Raw genomic sequence first — 24035 nt, 5'->3', positions numbered from 1 at the left:
AAAACGAATATGGTATTTAAATTTGGGTCCAAGTACCCAGCGCCCGAGGCTATTACTGAAAGGAAGTAAGAAGGAGCTTAGTATAGCTTTCAGTATCATAACGGGACACATTGGACTAGGTGGTCATTTATGCAAAATCGTTGCGGCAAGTGATAGAATGTGTAAGACATGTGGGGAAAATGATGAGACATTGGAGCATTTCCTATGTCATTGCCTGGTTTTTGCGGCTAACCGACACCAGTACATAGGTGGGGACATAATACCAGACATGTACCAACTTAGAGGCGTGGTATGGAAAACAATTAAGGATTTTTGGAAGTAGCATGGAATTCCCAACTAAGATTTTCTTTTCTGCAGAACAGTATAATGGTCAGGCAGTCTAAAACAGATCTCAATCACTGGGTTCTCAATGAAGACCCCCAACACCACTCTGTTCTCTAGCTTTGATCTATTTGTGTAACATGATCTTCCAGATGGCAATACTAGGGTTCCATCAATCCAAGACAGTGCGGCTGGCAGCAGTTGGAAACTTCTTCCTTTCCTTACAGGTTTCCTATCGTCGCCTCGAATATAGCGTGATGGTATAAACTGCACCTATCCTCTATCCATTCTCCCATCGCATGGGGCTGATTCACACCCTCTTACTGAAGAGGGTGTGAAAAATATGTTTCATTTTTTTTTTTTTAATTTTTTAAATTTTTATAAAATTATAAAAACAAATACATACACGTTTTACGATAACACAATCAGAGATTATTTTTTGTTTTATAAAAAAATAAAAATTAAAACGTAATACACTCTGGTAGCAAAAGTCCACTAGCACAAATTATAAGAACATATGCATATGACAATTTTTATGATATAATATTTTCATAATTATGACAAAATATGTTTCGTATTTTTGGTTTACACCACGTGTTATATCGAATATTTTTATTTAAGGACAAGAAACAAAAAAAAAAAAAACATCATATGCTGCCGATATTAACTAGGCAATATCAATTACGATAGGAATTCATGACGGTGTGAATTGCTTATCTAGGTTGGTAAGGGGTATAGAAATTGTTTTTTGTTTTTTATTACACACAGTTTGGTCAACAAACCAAGAGAAATGATGTAGTTGCATATAATAAATTTCTATTGGGTTGTTAAATGGGTTCGTAATATATTGGGTTGCCCAAAAAGTAATTGCGGATTTTTCATATAGTCGGCGTTGACAAATTTTTTCACAGCTTCTGACTCTGTAATTGCATTCTTTCTTCTGTCAGTTATCAGCTGTTACTTTTAGCTTGCTTTAGAAAAAAGAGTAAAAAAAAGTATATTTGATTAAAGTTCATTCTAAGTTTTATTAAAAATTCATTTACTTTCTTTTAAAAAATCCGCAATTACTTTTTGGGCAACCCAATAGTAATGGTTCATAAACCAACCAAAAAGAATTTTACCAAGATTACACTATAGCTGGCCAACTATCGATAATCGCAACATTCGATAATTTTTATAATAAATATCGATAGTATCGATACTATCGTTAATTTCCCATTACCTATGTTTCCAACGAAAATGAGAAGTAAAAATTAGGAGATCGATTTATATAGAAACAAAATCAATGCACAGACCAAATAAAACCAAGGTTAATAAAGTCAGCAGTAAGTCATGGGAGATATCATTGTAAAAAATGTAAGCCTAATCGGATGAAAATTGCGCCCTCTGTAGGTGCAATGTATCTTAAAGGATACATTCAGTGTTGGATTGTTTATTATACCCACCACCGTAGGATAGGGGGTATATACATTTAGTCATTTCGTTTGCAACACATCGAGATATCATTTCCCGACCCCACAAAGTATATATATTTCGGATCGTCATAAAATTCTAAGACGATTTAACGATGTCCGTGTGTCTGTCTGCCCGTCTGTTGTAATCACTCTACAGCCTTCAAAAATTGAGATATTGAGCTGAAATTTGGATCTTATATTGGGAGGACTAAAACTACTTACAGTTAAAAATTTCACTGAAATCGGTTAAAAAATTAAGCTTTTATGGGCTTCTGACCCCTTATCGGCAGATCGGTCTATATGACAGCTATATCCAAATATAGTCCGATCTGAACCATATTTGGATCCTATGTTGGGAGGCCTAAAACTACTCACTGTTTCAAAATTGGATAAAAAATAAAGCATTTATGGGCATTAGACCCTTTATCGGCAGATCGGTCTATATAGCAGCTATATCCAAATATGGTCCGATTTGGCCCGTTCAAGAACTTGACCAGCGTGCATCAATAATACTTATCTGTGCCAAATTTCAGCTCAATATTTCAATTTTTTAAGGCTGAGGAGTGATTACAACATACGAAGTCGGATGTCGACAGGCTTAATATAACCCACTGTTTCAAATTTCAGCGAAATCGGGTAATGAATAAAGCATTTATGGGCTTCAGAACCTTTATCGGGAGATTGAATATATATGGCAGCTATATCTAAATATAGTCCGATCTGAACCATATTTGGGTCAGATGTCGAGAAGACTTAAACTACTCACTGTTTCAAATTTCAGCGAAATCGGATAAAAAAAGCCCCCTTTATAAAGACCCTTTATCGGTAGATCGGCCTATATAGCAGCTATATACAAACATCGTCCGATTTGGCCCGTTCAAGAACTTAACCAGCGTACATCAAAAAGACATATCTGTGCCAAATTTCAGCTCAATATCTCAATTTTTGAAGGCTGTAGAACGATTACAACAGACACACGGACATCGTTAAATCGTCTTAGAATTTTACGACGATCCGAAATACATATACTTTGTAGGGTCGGAAATTGATATTTCGATGTGTTGCAAACGGAATGACTAAATGAATATACCCCCTAACCTACGGTGGTGGGTATAAAAAGCAATTCAATGCACTGTAGATTGTCGATTTATAGATTGCATATTTTTTCTTTGCTCGACTAGTGGACTATGACTTGATGCACCCACACATGTATATATATATACATCCATATATAAAAAGTCCGTTTGGAGTCAACTTACGAATTATTATTGTATTTTCTTCAACCACTTAACGTGCAAGATGTAGATTTTTTATTTTATATCCGCAGAACATCTTGTTTGGAACGAACATAATAAACAACGCCATCTAGGTATAGCTTTGATATTTACTCTCCTTTTTTAAAGCATACAAATAAACTCTTTTTAATAAATTTTCTCAAGAGCTTCATTGAAGCCAAATCAAAATGGATATCCAACAATTCACTACATGCTTATATTGTAACCCTTTTGTATTTTGTTCAAGCCGGCGGTAGCTTGAGAAGTTGATAAAAACATTAAACGTTTGTTATTTATTTATTTATCAGTGCGCTAGTCGGATTGTTGTTTCATAATTACACAAACACAGTCATACACATGTATTTGAAATTGTGCGTGTGTTGCCGAATAACAACAACAGTTCGATAGACAAGAACTGTGTGGCATTGAAAAGATTGAAATTTGAACCCTAATACAAAATTTGACGACACAATCGTAATTTTTGGTTTTATCTTCTACCTGATTGGCGACGAAGCTACTATCCATCCATCCAAGTCATTATCTCCCCCACAAATAGTTTGGATGTCACAAAAGTTGTTGCTTGCTTCCACAATGAAAACTTACACAAAACTAATTCAATGCATTAAGCCAAATGGTACTCAAAAATTGTCTCTCTTTCTCGCTATGTAAAGAGAGCAAACAGAGGTTAGGCCAACCTCTTGTCTTATTCTATAACTCGCCGCTGAGATCATTCATTCTACTTATCGCTTTGTGTTGCAAAAGGCAATGACTGAGACTGACTAACTGACTGCCTGAATTGCTGGAGGCTACCGACATTATCTCCCCAGTATATAAAAAAAAACAAAAGGCAAAAACCCATAGGTGTATGACGATGGCAGACATATTCTAGAAACTAGAATCTAGATTGTTGGACGTGTAATAGTCATCAAATGTATATAAAATAGAATTAAATAATTGTTGTTATTCTTCTGGAAGTACTGCTCTCTTATTGCAAAGCCAAATTTGGTTAATTTTCGGCGTTTAGTCATTCTATTGTCATTCTTTTTTAACCATGAGTAATAAACAAACAGTTGGTTGATGTTATCGATGTAGAAGATTGCTAATATTACGATAATATTTTACTTGCGCACAATGCATTTGCCCAGCAAAGTTTAAAGTTTCATTTAAATGGGCATATTTCCTTAGAATTCAATATCATTCATTCATTACGGTTTCCACTTGTGCACACGCACCGTGGGGCAAATGGAATAATATACATACAATGTGAAATGAAAAATTATCCAAATGTTTTGGTTTCACAACATTCGTATTACAATATTAACTAAACAAAGAAGTCAAAGGATTAACAAAAAGCTCCGAAAGTCTAATCGGGGAATTAGTTTATATGGAGGCTATATATTAATATGGATCTTCTCGTATCTGTTACGTTTTTGGTATGGCTATTGAATCCCATTTGATTTGATTGTTTTTTGTACCCACCACCGTAGGATAGGGGGTATATTCATTTAGTCATTCCGTTTGCAACGCATCGAAATATCAATTTCCGATCCTACATAGTATATATATTTCGGATCGTCGTAAAATTCTAAGGCGATTTAACAATGTCCGTACGTCTGTCCATCCCTCTGTTGTAATCACTCTATAGCCTTAAAAAATTGAGATATTGAGCTAAAATTTGGCACAAATACGTCTTTTTGATGCACGCTGGTTAAGTTCTTGAACGGGCCAAATCGGATCATATTTGGATATAGCTGCTATATACACCGTTCTGCCGACAAAGGGTCTAATGCTGAAATTTGAAACAGTTCGTAGTAATTAATAAAGCTTTTATGGACGTCAGAGACCCTTTATCGGCAGATCGGTCTATATGGCTGCTATATCTAAATATAGTCCGATCTGAACCATATTTGGGTCAGATGTCGGGAGGCTAAAAATAACTCACAGATTCAAATTTTAGCGAAATCGGGTAATAAATAAAGCTTTTATGGGCTTCAAACTCTTTATCGGCCGATCGGTCTATATGTCAGCTATATCTAAATATAGTCCGATCTGAACCATATTGAGGTCGAATGTCGGGAGGCTAAAAATAACTCACAGATTCAAATCGGGTAACAAATGCAACTCTTAACCGGCTGATCGGTCTATATGTTGGTCCATAGTCCGATCTGAAACATATTTAAGACAGATGTCGGGAGGCCTAAAACTACCTAATGTTTCAGATTTCTGCGAAATCAGATAAAAAAAATATGGCATTTATGGGCATTAGACCTTTTATCGGCAGATCGGTCTATATAGCAGCTATATACAAATATGGTTTGTTCAAGAACTTAACCAGCGTGCATCACGTAAGACGTATCTCTGCCAAATTTCAGCTCAATATCTTAATTTTTTAAGGCTGTAGAGTGATTGAAGGGTTTAGAGTGATACACGGACATTGTTAAATCGTCTTAGAATTTTACGGCGATCCGAAATATATTGGGTTGCCCAAAAAGTAATTGTCGGTAATATATTGGGTTGCCCAAAAAGTAATTGCGGATTTTTTAAAAGAAAGTAAATGCATTTTTAATAAGTCTTTGAATGAACTTTAATCAAATATACTTTTTTTACACTTTTTTTTTCAAAGCAAGCTAAAAGTAACAGCTGATAACTGACAGAAGAAAGAATGCAATTACAGAGTCACAAGCTGTGAAAAAATTTGTCAACGCCGACTATATGAAAAATCCGTAATTACTTTATGGGCAACCCAATAGTAGTAATATAGTCGGCGTTGACAAATTTTTTCAACGGCTTGTGACTCTGTAATTGCATTCTTTCTTCTGTCAGTTATCAGCTGTTACTTTTAGCTTGCTTTAGAAAAAAGTGGGCGAAATTTTGTTTACATTTGTTTGTTTGGCGTCAATTTTAATATGGGTACCACATGTATTGAAAGAAATTTATTTAACAAACCGAATCAACGCTTGTGATATGCACCTTAAACGCAATGAATTCGATCCGTTTTTAAAACGAATCATAACTGGAGATGAAAAATGGATTGTTTACAACAACGTTAGTCGAAAACGATCATGGTCCAAGCATGGTGAACCAGCTCAAACCACTTCAAAGGCTGATATCCACCAAAAGAAGGTTATGCTGTCTGTTTGGTGGGATTGGAAGGGTGTGGTATATTTTGAGCTGCTTCCAAGGAACCAAACGATTAATTCGGATGTTTACTATCAACAATTGGACAAATTGAATACAGCCATCAAGAAGATGCGACCAGAATTGGTCAATCGTAAAGGTGTCATATTCCACCAGGATAACGCTAGACCGCACACATCTTTGGTCACTCGCCAAAAACTGAGTGAGCTTGGCTGGGAACTTTTGATGCATCCACCATATAGTCCTGACCTTTGCAGTGAATCTAAATGTCTAAGGCTTGATAACACAGCTGTGATTTTTTTCTAAAATATCAAAAAGATGTTCTATTTGATCTGATATTCCACACATATGCAACTAAGCAGTGTTATAATGATGAAAATACAAATAATAAAAACATATGCGAGGAAGATAAGTTGTAAAGCATAGTTTATTTCTAAAGTGACTTTGACAGGTAGTTTTGTTGTTATGCTAATGACGCTACCTCTTAATTGTACCATAAATATTTACATTCGAATTCTGACAGACCACTTTGAAGGTCATAATTGTACATTACATACCAAATTACAATCTGGACCAATGTATTAAAAAATTCTGTTAAAAAATTTCAGACTTATTGTCAGTCTTTCACTCACTGTTCCTAAGAAAATATACTAAATAATCTGTGTTAAGTAGAAAGCTTCATTTGTTAAAATGCTCTTAGATGACTTTTAATATTGTCAATACATTTATGCAGCTTATTCTCTCATAAGCGATCAAGTGACATAAAATAAAATCAAAACTCTTACCCAAAAAAAAAAAACAACGCATTTGTTTTGATATTTAAATATACTCGTATGCTATAACACCTGAAGAACCACCATGTGTATTTTTATACCCTCCACCATAGGATACGGGTATACTAAATTCGTCACTCCGTTTGCAACACTTTGAAATATTTGTCTAAAGCCCCATAAAGTATATATATTCTTGATCGTCATGACATTTTAAGTCGATCTATCCATGTCCCTCCGTCTTATGGTAAGCACTATAACTTACGAAGGAGTAAAGCCAGCAGAAATTTTGCACAAATACTTATCAATGTAGATGGCTTGGCTCTTTAAATGGGTAAAATCGGTACATGTTTAGACATAGCTCCCATATAAAACGTTCTACCGACTATACTCCTTGAGCATCTAGAGGGCGCTATTCTTATTTGATTTGGATGAAAATGTACACAAGGACTTCTGCTATAACTTCCAACTAATTGTACCATTTGGGTTTCAATCGGTACAAAACCTGATATAGCTCCCATATCAACCGTCCTCCCGATTTTACTTCTTGTGGTCATAAGATTCCGATGACCTCCAACATCCAAACCATAACCTGATATAAATCCAATATCATAGCAATTCTTTTCCCTTATCCTTATTATGGCTATAAAGAGATACCGAACCAAGTACTTGTTAAATGTGATCCATGGTAAAGGGTGTATAAGATTCGGCTCGTCAGAACTGGGAGCGCTTTTATTTATTCTCATAAGCAAGAGTACAAATGACTTATTGAAATATTAGAAAAAAATGTCATTTATGTAGATTTTCCGATTAAGCCACTTTGGTCTACTTTAGGATATGTGTCATTTAAAAATAAGTGCCACACTCGGCAAACAATGAGCTAATAATGCTCACTGATTTATGACATCTAATAATGGATATGGTGGACAAAAATATTTTTTGAGTATTTGAGAAGAACAAAATCTTCAATCATAAGGGCCTCTAAGGCAGTGTAAGCAAAACACAGTGAAACAAACTGTAAAACAAAAAAGTGTGGGTTTACTTTAAACACCTCAAAAAATTTTGTGTGTAATATTTTGGCCAAAGATAACGAACTTAATTAAAAAATTTTTAAGGAAACAATTCCTTTGATGAAATAATTTTTACTTGATACGAGTATTTATTTTTTTTGTCTTAAATGGTAGTTTAATATATCCTTAACTTTGCTTTTTTATTATTAAAAGCAAACATATTTTAATGAAGGTCAAAACATAGTTGAAGCTTAGGGAATTGACTTTGAGACAAAGGCAATGTTGTACTTAGACATTGAAAAGCCTTACAAACAGGAAAGTCTTTAAATGTTTAAATTAAAAAAAAAATTAAAAAGTAAAATAAAAAAAAAAACGTGTAAAGCGTGTTAAGTAAAGCTAGGTGCTTGAAATATTGCACAAGAACTTTTTATTAGTGTAGGTCGATTGGGATTGTAAATGGGCCATAACGGTCCATATTTTGTTATAGCTGCCATATAAACCAATCATAGATCTTTACATCTTGAGCCTCTAGAGGGCGCAATTCTCTTCGGATTTTACTGAATTTTGCACGTGCTCGTGCAATCGTGCTATGTATTGCCTTGTCGGTGCATAACCTGATATAGCTTCCATATAAACCGATCATGGGTCTTGACTTCTTGAGCCTCTAGAGGGCGCAATTCTTATCCGGTTTGGCTGTAATTTTGCACAAGATAATCTGTCTGTTATGACTTCCAACAACTGTGCTAAGTAAGGTTCAAATCGGTTCATAACCTGGTATAGCTGCCATATAAACCGAACTGGGATCTTGACTTCTTGCGCCTATAGAGGGCGCAATTCTCATCAGATTTGGCTGAAACTTTGTACAACGACTTCTTCCATGACTTTCAACTTACGTGTTCTATATATATAATCCAATCTCCCGATTTTGCTTCTTGAACCCCTACACGGCGCAATTCTTATCTGAATGGACTGAAATATTGGGTTGCCCAAAAAGTAATTGCGGATTTTTTAAAGAAAGTAAATGCATTTTTAATAAAACTTAGAATGAACTTTTATCAAATATACTTTTTTTACACTTTTTTTCTAAGAAGAAAGAATGCAATTACAGAGTCACAAGCTGTGAAAAAATTTGTCAACGCCGACTATATGAAAAATCCGCAATTACTTTTTGGGCAACCCAATATTACACAATGACTTCTACAATGTTCAGCATTCAATTCATTTATGATCCGAATCGGACTATTACTTTATATAGCTCCAATACCATAACAGTTCTTATTCATTAGTATTTGTTTGCCTAAAAAAAGATACCGCGCAAAGAACTCGACAAACGATATCCATGGTCCGGCCGAACTTAGCATGCTCTTACTTGTTTAAGACCTTAGAGTGATTTCAACAAACACACGGACATGGCTAGATCGTCTTAGATTTTTACGACGATCAAGAATATGTATATTTTATAGGGTCGGTAATGGATATTTCGATGTGTTGCAAACGGAATGACAAAATTAATATACCGCCATCCATCGGTGGCGGGTATAAAATTAAATTTAGAGTCATCTGTGAAGTAATATTATGTCCGTTAATATATAGCGACTTAAATCTAATGATGGCATCTTTATTTTGGAGATTCCATTCTATGACTTGCAAACATTGTCAAAATTCTTTGATCAAGGATTTAATTATACCTACGCCTTATTTTGTGTGTGTTTTTGAAAACGTTTAAACAGAACAAATTAAAGTCAAGTCGACAATTTTTATCGTTTTGTTCTGACATTTTCAACATTTGAAAGCTGCTACTTTAACAAAAGCTTTTGCCATTTTTGAGCAGCAATTTTGATTGGGTGTACTTATAATTTATGGCATTCTCATTTTCATTAGTGTCATTTTTCGTTTTTTTGTAATTGGATTATTTTGCTTATTTCATTAAAAAAAAGACCCAGAATTTCGCATAAGACTTAGGCATATCTAAATGCATAATGCAAATTTCTTATTTACGAAAAAGCAAAGAAAGAATTAAATCCGGCTTACCCGATATTTGAATACCCTCTCCCACAAATTCTGTAAGTTATAGAAATAAGTTCCGTTAATAGTGGATTATTTTATCAGTTGGCTATATCTATTTATGTGCCAAGTAACCTGGGGGCGAATTGCCGAATTTGTAAACGAGTAAAGTCGTTCGAAATCTTTCAATTGTGAAATTTGTATTGGGTTGCCCAAAAAGTAATTGCGGATTTTTCATATAGTCGGCGTTGACAAATTTTTTCACAGCTTGTGACTCTGTAATTGCATTCTTTCTTCTGTCAGTTATCAGCTGTTACTTTTAGCTTGCTTTAAAAAAAAAAATGTAAAAAAAGTATATTTGATTAAAGTTCATTCTAAGTTTTATTAAAATTGCATTTATTTTCTTTTAAAAAATCCGCAATTACTTTTTGGGCAACCCAGTATTTCCTTATTGAACACTGGTTCATTTTTTTTGTGTTGAAATTTAAGAAGGCAAATATGTATAAAATTGGTGTAACATCCATTGAATGCGAGATGGAATTTCATTCGATTCGAAAACGTACTCGATCACGTATGCGATAATTTGGCTACGAACTTAAAAACTTCTAGGGAAGGCAGTTAATATTTACTAGATCTACCTGCGCCGAAATAAACTTGGGTTTAAATAGACGTAATTTCACTTTACAGACCGTATCTTGAGAAACCACCATCATGGATTTTGCTTCTAGGAACCGAACAAGGATGGTCGAGAGACCGGATTACATGGGAGCTATATCAGGTTATAGACGGACATGGACCGTATTTGGCACAGTATTTGGAAGACGTAACAGAACACCACATGCGGCTTGTGAGGGCTCAAGAAGTCAAATCGGGGGATCAGTTTATATGGGGGCTATATCAGGATATTGACCGATTTGGACCATACTCCGCACAATTGTTGAAAGTCATTACAAAACCCTACATGCAAAATTTCAGCCAAATCGGACAAAAATTGCGGCTTCTTGGGGCTCAAGAAGTCAAATCGGGAGATCGGTTTATATGGGAGCCATATCAGTTTCAGACCGATTCGTACCATACTAGGCACAATTGTTGGAAGGCATAATAGAACACAACATGCTAAATTTCAACGGACAAAAATTGCGACTTTCAAGGGCGGTTTATATGGGAGTTATATCTAAATCTGAACCGACATGGCCCATTTGCAATCCCCATTGACCTATGGGCCCATAAATCAGCGATTATTACCCAATTGCGTTGAAATTTAGCACAATTAGCTGCGTTAGGGTCTTCTGCATACGTCTTCAATATGGCTCAGATAGGTCCATGTTTAGGTATAGCTGCCATGTAGACCTATCTCCTTATTTAGGGCCTTCGACCCATTAAAAGACACATTTACTATCCAATTTCGCTGAAATTTGACACAGTGAGGAAGGTATGGTTCAAGTCGGGCTATATAGCTGCCAAACGCAACCAACTCCCGACTTAAGTTTTTGGGCCCATAAAAGCAGCGATTATTACCCAATTGGTCTGAAATTTAGCACAGTGAGTTACATTAGCGATTATTAGTCAACCATGTTCAATATAGCCCAGATATAGATAGAACTCCTCTTTATATCGATCTTTAGATTTGAACTCTTGAGCAATTTATTGTCTGCCTATAAAAAGAAAGCATGTAAAGAAATTGACAAATGCGATCAATGGTGGAAGGTAACTTAAATTCGGCCCAAATATTAGTTTTTTCAAAAATTAGTTTTAACCTTTATATATTAAAATAAGTAAAAGCGTGCTAATTTCGGACGAGCCGAATGCTGGGAACCCACCACCATGGGTTTTGGTAAAAAATGGAAGCTATATTTAGTTATAGACCGAATTGGACCGTACTTGGCGCAGTTGTTGGGAGTCACAACAGAACACTATATGCCAAATTTCAGCCAAATCGGATAAAAATCCCGGCTTGTAAGGGCTTAAGAAGTCAAATCGGGAAATCGGTTTATATGGGAGCTATATCAGGTTGTACACAGATTTAAACCGTACTCGGCACAGTTGTTGGAAATTAAAATAGAACACTATGGGCAAAATTTTAGCCAAAACGGACAAAAATTGCGGCTTAAAAGGGTTCAAGAAGTCAAATCGGTAGATCTGTTTATATGGGAGCTATATCAGGTTCAAACCGACTCGTACTGTACTAGGCTCAGTAGTTTGAAGTCATGGGAGCTATATCAGGTTCAGACCGATTCGTACTGTACTAGGCACAGTAGTTTGAAGTCATAACAGAACACTACATGCAAAATTACAGCCAAATCGGACAAAAATTACGGCTTGTAAGGGTTCAACAAATCAAATCGGGAGATCGGTTTATATGGGAGCTATATCAGGTTATAGACCGATTCGGGGCGTACTTACCACAGTTGTTGAAAGTCTTAACAGAACACTACAGGCAAATCGGACAAAAACTTTAAGGACTCAAGAAGTCAAATCGGGAAATCGGTTTATATGGGAGCTATATGCACTACATGCAAAATTTCAGCCAAATCGGACAAAAATTGCAACTTCAAGGGGCTCAAGTAGTAAAATGGAGAAATCGGTTTATATGGGAGCTTTATCTAAATCTAAACCGATACACACATTTGCAGTCCCCAACGACCTACATCAATCAATTCCATGGCAGCCGGTTGTATGTACCGGATTGACCCGATGAATTCCTTCATCGCCAAGGGCTGCCGCCTCAGTGTACCACACACTGCTACCACAACAACAACAACCTACATCAATATTAAGTATCTGTGGAAAATTTTAAGCGGCTAGCTTTACGCGTTCGCCCACTATCGTGATTTCGGACGGACGGACGGACATGGGTAGATTAACTCAGAACGTGGAGACGATTAAGAATGACTAGATTAATATACCCCCCGGAATGACTAGATTAATATACCCCCCTCCTATGGTGGTGGGTATAAAAAATTACAAAACTGTTATTTCTTAAGAAAATAAAGTAATTCTTTGTATGATTTATTGTCAAGTTTCGTTTTATAAGACACTGGACCGATTTGCTTTAATACACTCTAAAATCGTTCCCAATCGGCTTATATCATAGTTCTGTGTTCCCACTTCAAATGTACTTAAGCACTTGTCCTCATGTCGGCATCAACATACATCCGTAAAACCTCGTTTACACTGCTCCTTAAATCCGGATTTAATATTGGGTTGCCCAAAAAGTAATTGCGGATTTTTTAAAAGAAAGTAAATGCATTTTTAATAAAACTTAGAATGAACTTTAATCAAATATACTTTTTTTACACTTTTTTCTAAATCAAGCTAAAAGTAACAGCTGATAACTGACAGAAGAATGAATGCAATTACAGAGTCACAAGCTTTGAAAAAATTTGTCAACGCCGACTATATGAAAAATCCGCAATTACTTTTTGGGCAACCCAATAGCTCCATCATTTGTTTTCCCTTTTTAAAATCAGCTGACGAGAGCCATAAATCCGGATTTATAGCGCAGTGTAAACGGGGTTTAAGTCAGTGGAGTAGTTTTAGAGTGACATATTCTCAAATTATTTTGCCACATTCATGCTCTATTCCAGAGGGCCCTTTATTTGAGTGTCATATTGTCAGGATCGGTAAACTCGTTTCTAGTTTGGTCTGGAAGGAAACATAGGCTATATAATTTTTTGATATCGGGAAGTACTACTCAAAAATAAAAGTGGACCGATCGGGACAAAATGGGATTCCAAATGAAAATTATTCAAGAGTAGAGTACGAATTTAATAAAAAAAAAGTTGGATCCAAATACCTGGGGGTACGCCCCAGCCCCAAAACCCCTTAAAATAGGTTTATTCGACGATCATGACAATATGGGACTCAAATGAAAGGTATTCGGGAATAGATTACGAATGTGGTCAGGAAGTAGGATAACAGAAGAGTCGGCCCCCCTCCACCGTTACCCCAAAAACACCACCCAAAATCAAAAGTGAACCGATAAGGACAATATGGGTATCAAATGAAAAGTATGCGGGAGTAGATAACGAATCTGACATACAAATTCATGTGGAAGTATAGGGGGTCACCCCACCCCTACAAAACGCCCAAAATGGGCACATTAGCCAATCGCGGATAAATGGGACTCGGTTTGTTTGTTCCATATGGACTGAAAAAAGGTAGAACCGATTTTCTCGAAATTTTCGCATATTGTGTAGGTTGGTCTTGAAACAGGAAACATAGGCAATATAATTTTTCGGTTACGGAAGGGGGACGGACCCTCCCCCTAAAATCAAAAGTGGAACGATCGAGACAATATAGGTATCAAATGAAAGGTATTGGAGAGTAGAATACGAATATGGTATCAAAATATTTGTCTAACTACCCATCGGGCCGCCCCAAACCCAAAACTCCCCCAAACAGACATATTGGACGCTCATTTCAATGTGGGGCTCAAATGAAAGGTATTCGGGAGTAGATTTCGAATCTGGCATTCAAAATCAGATCGAAGTATAGGTGGTCACGCCACCCCTCAAAAGCGCCTGTAGACCCATTATGACTATTCGATACTTGGCTGAACCGATTTTCTTAAAATTTTCATAGATTGTGTACGTTTGTCTGGAAGGAAACATATATATAGCCTATGTTTCTTTCCAGACAAACGTACACAATCTATGAAAATTTTAAGAAAATATCGGGTGGAGGCGGACCCTCCCCTTTACCTCAAAAACGCCAGCCATATCCGAAAGTGGTTCGATGGGCACAATAAGGGTATCAAATGAAAAGTATTTGAGACCAGAAAACGATTATAGTATTAAAATTAGGATCGAAGTACTTAGCGGGCGCCCAACCCCAAAACTCCTCTAAGTTCATGTCAATATGGGACTCAAATGATTAGTATTAGGCAGTAGATTACAAATATAGCATAAAACATTAGGTCCAAGTAATGGGAGGTCGCCCACTTCCAAATACCCCCCAAATGGGCATATTAGTCGACCATGGCTATATGGGACTCAAATGACAGGTATTTGGGAGTAGATTACGAAAATGACATTAAAATTTGCGTTCAAGTCTAGGTGGCGCTTTTCCTCCTAAAGTTACGTCAAATTGGTTATTTGACCCATTATGACAATTTGGGACTCAAATAAAAGGTATTTGGGAGTAGAAAACGAATTTGATATCCAATTTTGGAGCCAAGTATTTTTGGGTACGCCCTAAAGCACACTTTAAATTGAACTTCATTTCCGTTGGAAATAAAGAACGAATTTAATATCTATTTTCAGTGCAAAGTGCCGGTGGCCGCACCAGCCCCAAAACACTCTCCAAAAGGTTCATATTTACCGGCCATGGCAATATGGGGCTCAAATTAAAGGGATTTGGAAGTGCAGCACGAATTTGAAATCCATATATGAGTCGAAATGTCTGAGGTGCCATCCCTCCCCTGGCCTCCGCTGGAGAGGTTTGCCTGTCCGCCTATGACGCTGAACGCCTGGGTTCGAATCCTGGCGAGACCACCAGAAAAAATGTTCAGCCGTGGTTTTCCCCTCCTAATGCTGGCAACATTTGTGAAATACTATGCCATGTAAAACTTCTCTCCATAGAGGTGTCGCACTGCGGCACGCCGTTCGGACTCGGCTGTAAACTTGAATCGGACCGCACTCATTCATATGTGAGAAGTTTCCCCTTGTTCCTTAGTGGAATGTTCATGGGCAAAATTTGCATTTGCCATCCCTCCCCTAAAAAGCACTTCTCATTACCCTAATTTTTATAAACACCAGGAACCGAGCAGGGGCAATCTTCTCACACATCAATGAGTGCTTTCCGATTCAAGTTTAAACTCTTTGGGGAAAATCGCCAACCTCGCAAATGTCGCCAACCACCGCTTTGTCCGATGCTCTCGTCAAGATTCGAACGCATTCAGCGCCATAGGCTACAATGGCACAAATTCAATATCCGCATTCAGGGCGAAGTGGCGCCACCCTAAAAAGATATTAGAGAGTTAAGAAAGGCGCAGCGGAGCTGGCCCGGTTCGGCTAGTAATAATATAAAATTTGGCCTAAAAAAATTTGTGGGACCACCACAAAATACCAGCAGGTCATGTAGGCGGAATCGATTTTTATTTATATTTATTTATTAGAGAAATGACCCAGATTTTGAAACTCTTTTAATGGTTTGCAAAAAAACAGCATTTAGGAAAAAATATATTATAATTGTAGAGGAATCTCATCATCATGAAGCTCATTTACACCAACATCTATTTTAAGAAGGATCTTTGTGACATTTTTTATATTCTATTTTCATTGCATGCTACCTGGTCGTGACCGTTTGGGATGCAAAGGCCAATTAGACAGATGTTTTTAAGAGAATCCTTCGTAAGAACACGTTTAACGATGTGCAAAGAATATGACGACGATTTTATTTTCAATGTCAATTGCCAAAGGCTGAGGGGGATGTCAAACAGACCAATCTCAATTAATGACCAATACAATGTCAGATTTGTAAAAAAAAAATACATATGTAAAAACTCACAGAACCTATTTCGACACAAGAGATTTATCAAGACTACGTGAAGAGAGCGAAATAAAGAGGGAGAATAAGAGGTAGAGAGCACAAAAAACACAAGTTATATACAGCATACTCCTTAGGGTATTCGGAAGGGTGCGGTGCGGACTTGCTTGCGTTCACGTGGAAACCGAGTGTTACAGTACATATTTAATTTAATTTAAAATGTACCCAATCGTTTGGCTACACGTTGCTATTCTATTTACATCATAGTTAATAATTTCTTGTTATCTCCAAGAGTTGTAGAGTTAAAGCATTTTCCCCTTCTTCATCATAGTTTTTCTTAATTTGTTTGCTTGCTTGGTCCAGTCAAGCAGCAAACGACAAACATTAGCATTTATTGCGTTTTCCAGCTGCCTATTTTTAGGGGGGTCTTAAAGGGCAGCGTAAAATCAATGCATACTTCTGGGGGTGGGGGTTCAAAGCAATTTACGAATACTTAAACAAACGACCATTGTTACATTTTACATGGTAACGTGCCGCCAGCCTTACACACAAGTGTAGAAATGTACATAAGCGAACATGGGTTTATCTGCATTTTTGTTTTTTTTTTATCTACAGTCCTATACAATTATTTAAAGGTAGTTTTACTGTGCTTAAAGAGGGTTTTTGGTTTCTGGAAACTAAGTGAACTGTGGAATGCTTGTCATGGCAATATAATGTATGTGTTTCTTTTTTCGTTTAGTCGCCTTAAACCAAAATCTTACCTTAATTGCGTGACACCAAAAAGGGAATTTCGAAGATTTTTGTTAAATGTTCTAGTTTTGGAAAAGGTTGCTAGTTTGCTGGGTATTTCGTTGTAATTGAAGGGGGGGTTAGTGATGGAACCGAAATAGAATTTTTGACATTTTCCATTACACAATTTTCGTTATATAAGTTAAGGTTTCACTTCAAAGATTACACTTTGAGACAGTTGATGTTTTTGTAACACTTTTGTAATTTCAACATTTAATTATTTATTTTATATAACTAAGCATTTATAAAAAATAATTGAACCAAGAAACCTCCATCGATTTGTACGTATCGTCGTTGAGAACAAGTGCCGTTCGTTCGGCTCCACTGCACTTAAACAACTGACTAAATTTTGATTTTACCTTCCTTTTCAGACAAACAGCGAAGTGGTCTTCGCGGAATGTTAAAGAGCATGTCAGGTATTTGGCTCTCTCTTCTTTTTGCTCATTCGCCTATTGCAACCGGCTTTTATCATGCTCTTTATTTCGTGATTATCTATATATGTATCATATATGTATAAATATAAGGCGCCAACACACACTCTTGCATCGCTTGCCTTTTATATCGTTTTTATTTCCTCTCACAATGTTTTTGGTATTCACGTGCTACGCGACTTTGGCACGTTTTCTATCAAAAGGGTCTTTCAATGCCACAAACATGGCATAGTTTTAGGTTACAACTTTAGAGAGCAAGAGCATAGTATCTATACATATGCAAGTACACTCACAAAAAAAAAAGTGAACCCATGATGGCATAAACTAACTAACGAATCCAATAAAATTGAACTTCTTATAGCGCTAGACATTTGTGTTTTGAACAAATGAACTTCTGATTAATTTAACCATAACTTGTTCAAATTAATTTTTTCTATATTTTATAAATTTTTTTTGTTGGAATAAAATCTTAGATATGTTTACTTTGAGTAAATTAAAATGTACAAATATTTGGTAATGATTTTCGATTTGGGCCAATTTTAACAAAATCACAAGAAATAATTCTTTATTAAGAGCATATAAAAAACAATGCGAAAGAAAATTTTAACTCCTTTGAAACTAATTGTTGCAATGAAATTTTTAAAATGTTTACTGTAAATACCTGTACTTAAAAAAAAGGTTTTAAGTTCGACCGACACGAACTTTGGATTCCCACCACCTCGGTTATATATGTGAAAAATGCATACCTAATGCCCCATAGCAGCAATATCGAACTATTTTCCTATTTTGACCAATTACCGATAAGAACAAGTCATTGTTTAATTGCGCATAACAAAATATTGATCTTTTAAGTAGCTATATCTAAAAATAAACCAATCTGAACCATATACGACACGGATGTCGAAAAGCCTAACATAAGCCAGTGTGTCAAATTTCAGTGAAATCGGATTATAAATGCACCTTTTATGGGGCCAAGATTTTAAATGGAGATATCGGTCTATATGGCAGCTATATCCTAATCTGGACCGATCTGGGCCAAATTAAAGAAGGATGTCGAAGTGCCTAACACAACTCACTGTCCCAAATTCCAGTAAAATCGGACAATAAATGCGCCTTTAAAGGGCCCAAAGCCTTACATTGAGAGATCGATCTATATGGCAGCTATATCCAAATCTGAACCGATCTGGACCAAATTGAAGAAGGATATTGAAGGGGCTAACACAACTCACTGTCCCAAGTTTTGGCAAAATCGGACAATAAATGCGCCTTTTATGGGCTCAAAACCCTAAATCGAGAGATCGGTCTATATGGCAGCTATATCCAAATCTGCACTGATCTGAGCCAAATTGAAGAAGGATGTCAAAGGGCCTAACACAACTCACTGTCCCAAACTTTAGCAAAATCGGACAATAAATGCGTCTTTTATAGGCCCAAAGCCTTAAATTGAAAGATCGATCTATACGGTAGCTATATCCAAATCTGAACCGATCTGTGCCATATTGCAGAAGTAAGTGAAGGGGCTTAACTAAGCTCACTGTCCCAAATTCCGGCGACATCGGACAATAAATGCGCCTTTTATGGGCCCAAAGCCTTAAATTGAGAGATCGATCTATACGGTAGCCATATCCAAATCTGAACCGATCTGGGCCAAATTGAAGAAGGATATTGAAGGGGCTAACACAACTCACTGTCCCAAGTTTTGGCAAAATCGGACAATAAATGCGCCTTTTATGGGCTCAAAACCCTTAATCGAGTGATCGGTCAATATGGCAGCTATATCCAAATCTGGACCGATCTGGGCCAAATTGAAGGAAGATGGCGAAAGGCCTTGCACAACTCACTGTCTCAAATTTCAGCAAAATCGGTTAATAAATGTGGCTTTTATCCGCCTAAGACCCTAAATCGGCGGATCGGTCTATATGATAGCTATATCTAAATCTGGACCGTTCTAGGCCAAATTGAAGAAGGATGTCGACTGGCCTAACACAACTCACTTTCCCAAATTACAGCAAAATCGGATAATAAATGTGGCTTTTATTTGCCTAAGACCCTAAATCGGCGGATCGGTCTATATGGGGGCTATATCAGATATAGTCCATCTTCGAACTTAACATGCTTATGGACAAATAAAGAATCTGTGTAAAGTTTCAGCTCAATATCTCTATTTTTAAAGACTGTAGCGTGATTTCAACAGATAGTCGGACAGACGGACGGATATGTCTTAGATTTTTACGATGATCAAAATTATATATATACTTTATAGGGTCGAACATTGATATTTCGATGTGTTGCAAACGGAATGACAAAATCAATATACCCCATGACACTGAACGCCTGGGTTCAAATCCTGGCGAGACCATAAGAAAAAATTTCAGCGGTGGTTTTCCCCCAGGTAATGCTGACAACATTTATGAGGTATTATGCCATGTAAAAACTTCTCCCCAAATAGGTGTTGCACTGCGGCACGCCGTTCTTTGCTAAATGAAAAAACACATGCCCGCAAAAGTTTTATACGAATAAATTGGTATTGATAACACTTTTTCTAAATAATGGTGTACATTTCATTTAGATGTTCGATGTTTTTAAATTAAAACGAAGTAAAATAGTGAGATCGGTTTATATGGGAGCTGCATCAGGCTATAGACCGATTCGGATCATATTTGACACGTATGTCGAAGGTCATGGGAGAAGCCATTGTACAAAATTTCAGCCAAATCGGATAATAATTGCGCCCTCTTGTGGCTCAAGAAGTCAAGATCCCAGATCGGTTGAAATGGGAGCTATATCAGGTTATGGATCGATTTGAATCATATTTGGCACAGTTGTTAGAAGTCATAACAAAACACGTCATGCCGAAATTTTAGCCAAATCGAATAAGAATTGCGCCCTCTAGTGGCTTAAGAAGTCAAGATTCAAGATCGGTTTATATGGCAGCTATATCAGGTTATGGATCGATTTGAATCATATTTGGCACAGTTGTTAGAAGTCATAACAAAACACGTCATGCCGAAATTTTAGCCAAATCGAATAAGAATTGCGCCCTCTAGTGGCTTAAGAAGTCAAGATTCAAGATCGGTTTATATGGCAGCTATATCAGGTTATGTACCGACTTAGACTATACTTGGCACTGTTGTTGGGAGTCATACCAGAAAACTTCATGCAAAATTTCAGCTGAATCGGATAAGAATTGTGCCCTATAGAAGTCAAGGCCCAAGGTCGGTTTATATAGCAGCTATATCAGATTATCAACCGATTAAGACCATACATGGCACAGTTGTTGGAAGTCATAGTAAAACACCTCATGCGAAATTTCAGCCAAATCGGATAAGAATTGTCCCCTCTAGAAGTCAAGGCCCAAGGTCGGTTTATATAGCAGCTATATCAGTTTATCAACCGATTAAGACCATACATGGCACAGTTGTTGGAAGTCATAGTAAAACACCTCATGCGAAATTTCAGCCAAATCGGATAAGAATTGTGCCCTCTAGTGGCTCAAGAAGTCAAGATCTAAGATCGGTTTATATGGCAGCTATATCAAAACATGGGCCGATATAGCCCATTTACAATCCCAAAGTTAAAAAATATACGAATTCAGTTTTATATGAAACATTAGAACTTATTATACTAAAAAATTAAGATATATAACATTTAAGAGAATGGAGTCCCACAATCAGTTTAGAAATCAGCATCCAATGTAAGTACGTTGTCCAAACGGTTAGCTTTCACACCCCATTTTTGGTATTCGCCCACCTTTCGCTCAAAGAAGTTTGTTTTGCCAACCAAGGAAATTATTTCCATGAAGGGGAAAGGATTTTTGGTATTATAGATCTGTGCCATATTGCCATCTGGAAAATCATGTTACACGGATGGAGTGGGCCTGGGGGTCTACATTGAGAACCCAGGGACTGAGATCTGTTTTAGACTGCCTGGCCATAATACGGTCCTGCAGCCGGAGATCCGGGCGATCACGGAATGCCTAAAGTGGTGTGGTGCTAATGCGAGGACGTCGAGTGTGAACATCTTTACAAACAGTAAAATTTCCATGAGGGCAATAACAACCAGGGCGCTAAGGTCAAGAACAGTCTTACAGTGTAAGAAGGAGATTAACGCCTTCTCTGAGAATGGCAAAATCCGTATCGTTTGGGTGCCGGGCCATAACGGAGCATGACATAAACACCAGGTAGTGTACCGTAAACAGCTGAGTACAATTTTTTCTCGCGAAGTGCACTATCTGTCAACGAGTTTTAAATAGTTGTGTGTATATTATAGTTAAGGCCCATAACACATACAAACAACAAAAAATAGCTGGAACTGTAACATACACAAAATCAGAGTTGCACTAATCACTGATGTTGACAGAAAGTGCACTCAATATTTTGTTATTGGGCAACTGCCACTACCTGTAAATGAATATATCCTGGTACCAGCCTTTACATTGGTAAAAATGTTATTTGAGTGAAAGGACAACTTTCAAATAAATTGGTTTTTTGACATAATAACCGCTTTAATTGCATTTTTGGGCACATAAATCCAAATTACAAAATTGTTATACAATAATACAAATTGGTTTAAAGATCCGATTTCGGCGAAATTTTTAATTGAATGTACAAATTTCTTAATTAAACCATGTTTTACATTTTTTCTGCGTTAACGACTCAACGCAGTCGTTCTGACTAGCGGAATTCTAATTCCAAGAGCTTTCTGTAACGAGTTTGGAACGCCTATCACAATCATGGGACCTAGACCTTATTGAAACCCTTTGGGGCACAAAAGATTCGAAACTTTTCTTTTGGCTTGTATATGTTTTTTTAATTTTAAGTAATTTTTTTGCTCTTCGTCAGTTGTGTGAAGTCCGCGACCAATTTCGAGGTGCTAATTCTTTAATTTACGAATGAATATTGCCATGAAGCTTGTGTATGTGATTGGTGACCATTTGTTTTTCTCTCGTTATAGATTTGAAGTTACAAAAAGAAGACAATTCATGAGTCCCTATTATGTCAACGAATGTTCAGGTTCAGCCTTATGTAGAAGTAAAGATGTTCTCTTACAATTTTTGTGCGATATTATTCATAATAACTGTAGTCCTTTTTTCCCACCACTGTATGTATATTTATATATATATTTTTTTGTCCACCACTGTGTATATATGGAAGCTGTATACACATGATCTGATCGGGACCAAATTCGGCAGATATGTGGAGGTCTGATAAAATATTCTGTAGCACATTCGGCCGAAATCGGGAAGATCGGTCCAAATATCAGGATATATAAATGTCTAATGGAGCTTACGTTTCTGCCAAATCGAGTAGTAAATGTGAGTATTAAATGCCTGTGATCAGTGTTGCCGTTTTTGATAGGTTCCTACCAAAATTGATAGGTTTTTCTTCTTTTGGTTGGTTGGCAGGCTGACCTCAAATTTTGGTACGGTTTTCCTACTTATCAATACCAAGCAAATTATGGAAAAAAATCCCCGGGGATAACTCAACATTGTTTCATTTTCTTTCGTTTCAGTGTATTTATGAAGTGTATGCTGAATGAAACCATTTTTTAAATCACTACCATTTTAACCTCGGTACCATTTTAACCTCATGCTGAGGGGTACAATGCAACTCACTGTAACGGCGGAAACGGGTAGTAAATCTGGAGGCAGCATTATCCGACATTGTTGTTTATGGAAATCGGGCAAAATACAATTTTTATAAATTCAAGATTACTTATCGGGAAATCGGTATAATGGGTGCTATATCTATGGTCACCTATAACTATACAAATTTGCCCATGAACACTCCATTAAGGAACAGGGGCAAACGTCTCACAATCAAGTTTAAGCTCAATGATAAGTGCGAACGGCGTGCCGCAGTGCGACACCTATTTGCAGAGAAGTTTATACTCGGCTGCCATACCAAATGGTACAGTACCTCACATATGTCGCCAGCATTAGGAGGGGATAACCACAGATGAAAATTTTTCCAATGTTCTCGTCTGGATTCGAACCCTGAAATCATAGTACAAGCGTCACAGGCATACATGTTGACCTCTGCGCTACGGTGGCCTCCATCTTTAATTATGGCCGATATTTTTGTAGGCTGTAGAGTGATTTCAACAGACAGACGGAGGGACATGGCTAAATCCTCTATGAATATTAAGACGATCTGGTCTATGTTGCATTTTTGGCTTGTAGAACCTTTAGTAGGTTTTTGTCGCGTTTGGTAGGATTTTTCTTAAATTTTGGTAGGAAATAATATTCTGAGTGGCAACACTGCTTGGGATATGTCCGCATGGCAGCTATTCCGATCTAGACCATATTCGACAAGGATGTGTATATATAACCCACTGCACCAAATTTCTTGGGATA

The 24035-nt window shown here is 36.9% G+C and overlaps 1 protein-coding gene and 1 long non-coding RNA gene across 3 annotated transcripts in view; one reads left to right on the top strand and one right to left on the bottom strand.

The window, feature by feature from the left end:
- The window catches only part of LOC106085385 (phospholipase ABHD3), a 38071-nt gene extending 20475 nt beyond the window's left edge, over nucleotides 1-17596 (bottom strand). The window contains exon 1 of one of the 2 annotated variants that reach the window (XM_059370114.1): nucleotides 17222-17596. The gene's annotated coding sequence lies outside the window, so the exon portion shown is untranslated. Of the gene's footprint in view, nucleotides 1-3547; nucleotides 3657-17221 lie in introns of those variants that run through there. The other variant, XM_059370115.1, reaches the window with a different exon arrangement.
- On the top strand, nucleotides 9942-23606 carry LOC106085386 (uncharacterized). Its single transcript, XR_001220935.2, has 4 exons — nucleotides 9942-10030; nucleotides 22634-22710; nucleotides 22763-22994; nucleotides 23192-23606. It is a non-coding gene; the product is annotated as an uncharacterized LOC106085386 (long non-coding RNA).
- The last annotated feature ends 429 nt before the right edge of the window (nucleotides 23607-24035 follow it).

The sequence above is a fragment of the Stomoxys calcitrans genome, chromosome 5 (genome assembly GCF_963082655.1).
Source record: "Stomoxys calcitrans chromosome 5, idStoCalc2.1, whole genome shotgun sequence".
NCBI lineage: Eukaryota > Metazoa > Arthropoda > Insecta > Diptera > Muscidae > Stomoxys > Stomoxys calcitrans.
Note: the sequence above shows the minus strand (reverse complement) of the source record. Positions and strands in the feature narration are given on the sequence as shown.